Source organism: Triticum aestivum, chromosome 1A (assembly GCF_018294505.1).
Source record: "Triticum aestivum cultivar Chinese Spring chromosome 1A, IWGSC CS RefSeq v2.1, whole genome shotgun sequence".
Lineage (NCBI taxonomy): Eukaryota > Viridiplantae > Streptophyta > Magnoliopsida > Poales > Poaceae > Triticum > Triticum aestivum.
This window is the reverse complement of record NC_057794.1, coordinates 345,304,355-345,312,355: the sequence shown is the minus strand read 5'-3', so window position 1 is coordinate 345,312,355 and position 8,001 is coordinate 345,304,355. Positions and strand designations below refer to the sequence as shown.

Below are 8,001 nucleotides of genomic sequence, written 5' to 3'. Positions count from 1 at the left end.
TGTTTTTTGCTCTCTTTTTTACTTCACAGAAAATCAATACCAAACGGAGTCCAAACGCCGCAAAACTTTTTGGAGAATTTTTTTGCACCACAAGACACACGATGGGACAAGGAAGTACAAGAGGGGAGCTCCGAGGGGAGAACAACCCACCTGGGTGCGCGTGGGGGCCCAGGCCCGCCCTGGTGGGTTGTGCCCACCTCGGTCGCCTCCCACACCGCCACTTTGCTCTATAAATACCCCGAAAATCCAAAAACCCTAGGGGAGTCGACGAAACACAATTCCAGCCACTTCCAGTTCCAGAAACCACAGATTGAATCTAGACACCATCACGGAGGGGTTCATCATCCTTGATACGTCTCCAACGTATCTATAATTTTTGATTGTTCCATGCTATTATCCCTCCCTAATAATAATAAAGCACCGATTGGGTCTCCGGGTTCACCGTCGTGTCCTTTTTGCAGAAAACCCCTCTGGTTTACGTAATCAACCCGCAGTCCACATGTAAAAAAACGATTCGCTGGATAATCGATCCCCAATTTGTCCTCTGCGCCGCACTCGCGAGAGATGCCCTCCCACCCGATTCCACACCCACGGGAGACCGCCCGCCGCCGCGGAGGGCCACGCCGGCGATCTCCCCTCAGCCCACATGCCTCCTCATTCCTCTCCATTCCCCTTCTCTCTCCGCCCCTTGTTCATCCGCAACGGCCTGAGCTCACCACGATCCATGGCCCTGTCCTTCTGCCAGCAATGGTACATCACGGGTCGTCCGTGGCGCTCGATCTCCTCGTTCCGTGCCGCCCATACTGCACTGCGCACGCGCGCCTCCTGATCCATGGCCGCCTTTTGCCGAGCTGCGGGATCGATGTCCGGCGCCATGACCAGCCTCTTGCACAGATCGTCCATGACGTTGGGGCTTCTGTAGAGAAGAAACGAGGGAGGGAGATGAGCAGAGAGGGGAGGAGGGAAAACAGAGGAAGGAGGGGGAGAGCAATGGAAGAAAAGAGCAGAGAGAAGGAGCGGCGCCGCTCCAGCGAGCTGCGGCTGGGTTCCTCGGTGGTTGCCTGCTGCGTGGATATGGGTTGCGGCGCCGTCGCGGGGCGGCCGCCCAGGTGTTCGGGCACGCGGCGTCCGTGGCCATGGCGTTCCTTTGGCTGGAGTTCTCGTAGTCGTTCCAGGAGCTGGACATCCTGGCCTCCACGCTGGCCCACGCCGTCACCTTCAGGTTCCGGTTCTGACTGAACAACGCGGGGCTCCCTGTGGCGCGCGCCGCCCGGAGCGGGTCGGCGCCAGTGGCGCTCGCCTGTCAGCTGGGGCTGGCTGCTGGGGTGCAACCTGGTGTGCCACGCGGGGGTCGTGTGGATGCACTTCGGCGGGGCAGCGGCTGGCAGGCGCAGCGGCATCGGGGCATGGGTGTTCAGTACGCTCCTGAATGCCGCCCTGCTGTGGGGATTCCTTCACTGCTACGGCACCGCGAGGTGAGAGCGCCGTGAGGTGATTCCCAACCATTGTAATATACAATCCTTTGGTGTACATATAGGTAGGCCGGCATTGGCATTCGGCATCTGCCATCCCAGTGAGATGACGAGGAGGTGACTGCTGCTATAAACCAGACAAAAACAAAATTCAATTTTATCATAGAGATGGGCATACATACATGCATATGCGTGCGGGGGGCGACGATTGGATCGAACCCCACCTGATTAACTTCTTATACTCTGTTCTTGTGTTCATGGCAAGGGGAATTATCTTCTTCTTCTTTTTTTCTTTATTCAGTTCGGTGGTTGACACCCGAGCTGAAAACATCTCAACCAGTTTGTTGGCCTTAACAGGTTGATTTCAGTGTGTCATCTTATTGGAAAACTATTAGCCGCAGAATTTAGCAACAGAAGACGCGCGCGTGGCCTACGGAGAGAATAACGCGCGCGGTATGGCCAAGGAAGAGAAACGCGAGTGACTGTCGTGGCTCTCGCCGGACACGAACGGCGCTTGCGCCGGGCTGGTCTGCTTATAGCTGTTGCTACTCCAGGTTTATTGATAATGCTATTTTTTTTTCATTCTATACCCCGTCTGAATTTATAGTTTAATGATCTGTAGGGAAGCACCGACATTGTGCTATATAATAATCATCTTTGATGTGTCTACCGGGACCACCGGGTTAAAGTTGTTCTTTCATTTCAAGGATATACTTTGTTTGATGTTTTAACATAAAATGTAGCTGGTACAATCGAATTTAGAAGCCAAAATGGGTGACCAAACATGGTGGTGTTGCACTTGCTTGCCTTGGCTATGGAGAGAAATTATGTAATGAAATTGGTACTTTATAATGTTCGGAGCCCATTGTTAGTGCTTATATTTGCAGTAAACAAGTTAAATAAATAGGTGTGTGCTATGAAAACGAAGGAAGAATGCTTACTCCTTTTAACTATTGTAAGTATATATTAATATTTTTTGAGGAAAAGTATATATTAATATTAGGTAGAGATAGGAGAGACACTTTCTATGTGAGAATAGTTTTTCTTTCAAGAATGACGCTCGGTACTTTTGAACAGATCGTATATGAGTATATGATGGAAACTTTGTACTCCCTCCGTCCCAAAATAAGTGTCAGAATTTTGTATTAGCTTTAGTACTGTAAAGTTGTATTAAGCTTGAGACATTTATGTTGGGACGAAGGGAGTATTATTTTGCCATCTTCTTTCCTTTGTGAAACTAGCTGCAGCAGTTCGTAGTTTAAATTGATGCGAGGAAGTAATTAACACAAAACTGCATTCTTCTTACTGATTTTCCCCTTGGAACAGATTTTGTAATTCATGATCAGGTCGTTTTGACACATACTCTTAGGATTTCTATATATCTTATCTTAGCTTTGGGGGTTTTAACATAAGCATGGTATGATGCTCCAGACTCGACGACAAGTGCTATCCTCATGAGGCTAGACAAGTCGTTGTGCCAATCCAGCGAGAGTGTCCAACAGCGGAAAGTCATCTGAAGAATCATGTCCCAGTGAGTAGTCCAGCTCCAGCAACAAGACCACATCTGGTTTCCACCAAGAAGCTGGACCAGCGGCATTGTACTCAGGTAAGCTCATGATTTTTTTTGCAATCCAGACATGGCAGAGTCAAATTTATACTAATAGCTAACATCAGCTTACTGTGGTTTATATGGTCCATGTAAATCTGGCAACGCACGGCTAAACTTCCAACAATTACTTGCTAACAAAAATCAAGTAAAACTAAATGAATAGTTCTTTCTCTTGCTGAAATAGGTTTGGACGCACGGTGTGGTATATATATGTCAAGTTTAGCCGTATGCAATAATGCAATGCTTATGGTTGGTTATGGTTGATAATTCTACAAATTTAATTAGTGGGCAGGAATAACTGGTCAGGCTTTCGTAACTTCTATTTCTATTACTGCAGCATAATTGTTTTTTACATAGAGCTGACTGTTACTTCCTTTTTTCGTCAGGAGTACTATTTCCAAGCAAACAACCATCTGTAGAAAAATTCGACATAGTAAAGTAGGTTAAAAATGTTCACAGTCTTACATGTGTTTACACTTAAAAAATGAACACACTTTTAAAAAGGTTCAAAATTCCCAAAAATGTTCCAATTTTTCTAAAAAAAATATTTTCATTTTAATTTGTACAAAAACTTAAAATAATCAAAATTTCTTTTTCAAAAAAAGACATCTGTTCCAAAAAAAGTTCCTCAAAAAGATGCTTCAATTTCTGTAAAAACCTCAGCTTTCCTTAAAAGAGTCTCAATTTTTTGTGAATTTTATTAAAAAAAGGAAATTTTCACATTTTCTCGAAAAGTAAAAAATAAAACTGATGGACAACTATTCCATCCAAAACTACTCTTCCATCAGACAAAGAATGATAAGTTGCTTCTTCATGTCCAAACTTCATCCTACAAAAAGCAATAATCAGTGTAACCTTATTATTGATGTTTATTAAAATTGGATATAAAAAATGGCGCATAAAGTAGGTTGTCCACCTTTTTTTCGCCCGGTGCAACGCACGGGCATTTGTACTAGTAATAATAATCTCTCCCTAATAATAAAGCACGGATTGGGTCTCCGGATTCACCGTCGCGCCCTTTTTCCAAAATAGTTCCTGTTGTTTTAGGTATTCAACCCGCACTCACGTCCCTAAGTGAAATAACGATAACGATTCGCGATAGAAAAAAAAAGGTCCCGAACAGGTGCTGCATAGCCCCTACCGCTTCGCCTCGATTGGCACTGGCGCAGGCCACCCTGCCGCTCGACCTCGCCTCGCACCGGAGGTGACCACCACCATCCTCCCCGCTCCCTCCCCTCCCCCAACCCGATATAGATGCCTAACCCGCGGGAACGGGCAGGCGGCCGGCGGGCGACGTGAGGCGCGGTGGCGGCGCGAGGAAGACGGGCAGATCTGGGCGCGGCGTCGACTGGCGGCTGGTGCGGCGGCTTGTTCCGGTGCCAGCGGCGTCCTGCTCATCCAGAGAAGGAGAGATAAGGGCCTCAGGGAGAGAGGAAACAGAGGAAGAAAGGAGAAGGAGAAGGGGCGCAAGGTGAGGGAGGGATCTGGCGGGTGGTGCGAGGGCTTGCTTCGGTGGCGGCGGCGGCCTTCTCATCCAGAGAAAGAGATGGGCAGGGGCGTGGGGGAGAGAGGAAGCAAGGAGAAGGAGAAGGGGCGCATGGTGAGGAAGGCGGTCGCCGGCTGTGGTGCCTCCGGTGACCGACCGGCGGCACGGTGGCGAGTTCCTGTTGAGGCCACATACAACTAGCACCGTCAGCACCACAAGACCACACCAGGAGGGTGTCTGGACATCCGCGTGGTCTCCCTCCAGCCGGCGCGTCTGACCACAGCCAATGGTGTCTGGAGTTCTGGACACCTGCTCGAGCTACCCTGCTGCTGCTACTTCTGTCCTCACGCCTCTGCTGCTGCTCCTTCTACTTCTCAGATGCCCCTGCTTGCTCTGAACTCTCCCACTCTCTGCTGTTGCATCTGAGTGCGGCCACGGTGCTGGTCTAAGCAGCAACAGAGTGGTGTTCGAGGCGATGGGTGCCTGGAGAGGGCATGTTGGGCGATGCTGCTGTAGAGGATGAGAGAGAGCAGAGAGATGAGAGGTAGAGAGAGCAGAGAGAGGCGTTGATTGCTGCAGCTACTGATCTGGTCCTGCGGAGAAAAAAGAGATAGGTGAGGAAGAGAGAGAGAGAGAGAGAGAGAGAGCAGAGAGATAGAGACAGCAGTGAGAGATGCGCACATCACTGAACCCTTTCGATTCTATTGCAATGTCAAATACGGTAGTTTTTTGTGTTCTAACTCTCTTGGAGAATCTGCAACCTCGGCCACGAGCCCATGATCTCAACTTGAGCTTGTCGAGGCGGATGTTTTGCGAGCTGCTGGCGCGCGTGTGCAGCCCCAGCGCCAACGATAGCCCGATCATCCCAGCGGCCGAGGTAGCCAACCGGCTTGGCCTTTGCCCTCGCTGCACCGCCGTCGGAGTGCGCGGCCGCAGTGGAGTAGCTCTACAGGGCGGCTGCACAGAGACAGGCAGAAGCTTGTGAAGAGCCATGACTGTGATCGATAGCAGCAATCTCTGAATTCTTCTTTTGTTTCCCTTTGAGTTGATGGGGGCTAGATGTACTTCAGACAAGGCTTCAACAAGGAAGAGCGGACAACCACTAATACTTTTTAGTATTGGATGATGTAGTGCACTATCTATCTATCCATTCAAGAAAATTGATGGCGATGGAATCCGCGTGTGTGCGTGTGTGGCTGTGCCTCTGGTCGCTCGATGGTTTTTTAGGTTCCGTAAAGTATGAAACTGCTGGTCCTATTCTGAATTCTAATAATGTTGATCACCAGGGAGAAAGAGATCAGAGGACGGATGGAAGGGATGGCGACAACGTCATATTCGAAAGGGAATAACGCTGGAATACCTTGTTGTTGCTACCTGTCAGAGTTCATAATTATGAACTAAATTACTTGGCACTTCTTAGTTGCCAAACTTGACAGTTGCTAAGACCTTCTGTCGACAAGATACACAAACATACAATTGCATGGTAAGTTAACGTCTTCTGATGGATTTTGTTTGCCTTTCTTGACAAGAAAACTATAACTATCTGCTTACAGTTTATCAAAGGTAATCTGCCAGCGACATGAGAAGTATGTTCATTGATTTCATGTGGACTAACTTACTGGATGATTTTATTAATTTCTTATAGCTTCACTCCAATAATTCTCCCTATATTTTTGGGTAATTCATTTCATCCAATAGTTGATAGTTGCTTCATTATTACAAAAATTGATCAGACCAGGAAAAGAGATCTTATGATAGTTTTTTCGTTATTACGAAAAATTCATCGGAGAGAAAAATAAATCCTATCTGATAGTTTGATCTTTTTCCCCATTATCTGAGAAAAGTTCTCCCTAGATCGCGGATGCAATCGTGGCATGAGATTGTTAAGAGTGAAGACATGCATATGGGTACTTTCCACTGGCACATCACTAATGAAAAGAATAGCATCATATTTTATTTACCCAACTATTGTTCTCCAAAACTAATCATATTATTTGCTTTCTACAGGTACTATGTAGAGTATTCGAAGAGGTCATCTTCATGAAACTAGCAGAGGATAGACATTAGGAAAAATGAGAGATGAGGTGAGTTTTTGTTGTTCACCATCCAATTCAAGCATCACACAAATTAAGCATTACTATTCAAAGGATGCATAGTTAACCTGTTCATCTTTTCTAGAGGAATTAATAAGTTATTAAAATTTGTGTCCCGTTGCAACGCACGGGCTCTTTTGCTAGTCTCTCCCTAATAATAAAGCACGGATTGGGTCTCCGGGTTCACCGTGGCGCCGTTTTTGCAAAATAATGCCTGCACTTTTTAGTAATTTGGCCCGCAGTCCTCATATTATATTAACTGAACCTGAAGCGATACGAGCGAGAGAAAAGAAAAACAAACCGAGCCACCAGCCCACGACCCTTCCTCTCTCGATCTCATCTAGACCTCCTGCTCCGCCCCGCCCCGCCCCTCACCGCCGTCCGCGGCCGCGCGCCGCCGGCCCCTACTCCGCCGGCGCGCTTACCCATTACCCCAAGTGCCAACACACCCGCGCCCATCGACTACGGGCGACCCGCGGCCTTCCACCGCCGGCGACGCTCGGCGTCGCGGCCATTGGCGGCTCCCCGGCCCTGCTACCATGGCGCCTCCGGGACTCCTCCCCGCTCCTTCCACCTCGACATTGGTTTTCCCAACCCCGCCGGCTTCGCCACCAGCCACTCCTTCCAGGCGCACTCTATCCGCCGTCGTCGGACCCATCCGACTGGTTCCAATGGCGAACATCGACGCGATTCACCCGCCCACCATCAGATGCGACAGCAAATCCATAGCCCCTGGCCACCCCCTCCGCCGCCGGCGCCGGTGCCTCGAAGGTCAAGGGAAGACCCTCTACTCGGCCCCCATCGCCGTCCGCACCGCCGCCCTTTGCCGCCGCCACCACCGCCGTCCAAATCGCCGCCCCCATAGCCGTCCAAACTACTCTCCGCAACACCTCTCCATCCCACAGCTGCCGAAGACAGGGAGGAGGACGAGGCTGGCTAGGCAGGGAGGCCGAAGGTGAAGTGCAGTGGGAGGCACATCGGTTTGTGCAGAGGGAGGTCTATGGTCAGCTCATTGGAATCTCACAGGCCACCACGGGGAGAGCAATCACGCAGGCACATCAACCTCCCCCGCCAGGTATGTTCAATTGAACCTTCACTATTAGTTGAGCTAACCGTCTCCAACAGCAACGTCCCAATCACAAATAATTATTTAGGTTTCTTACTGTGTGCGTGGATGTGGCATTGGAAGGATAGATGGCAGTACTCGTGTGGATGCAACAACTGACTGTTAGTTTGTTCATTCAGAGACTACCACGAACCAGTTTGATTTGTGCTATAATGCTCTTGCAAATAATTATAGATGTTGGTGAAAACTGCAGATGTTGTGGTGTTCAGGAAGGA

The 8,001-nt window shown here is 48.9% G+C and overlaps 1 long non-coding RNA gene across 9 annotated transcripts; it reads left to right on the top strand.

Annotated features, from left to right (window-relative positions):
* The first annotated feature begins 388 nt into the window (after positions 1-388).
* On the top strand, positions 389-7,989 carry LOC123049881 (uncharacterized). Of its 9 annotated transcripts, none has more exons than XR_006423684.1 (5): positions 455-1,491; positions 1,830-2,026; positions 2,904-3,078; positions 5,854-6,474; positions 6,575-7,973. It is a non-coding gene; the product is annotated as an uncharacterized lncRNA (long non-coding RNA). The 9 variants fall into 9 exon arrangements; XR_006423680.1 differs by having other exon boundaries at positions 461-1,475; XR_006423681.1 differs by adding an exon at positions 3,266-4,285 and having other exon boundaries at positions 389-3,078.
* The last annotated feature ends 12 nt before the right edge of the window (positions 7,990-8,001 follow it).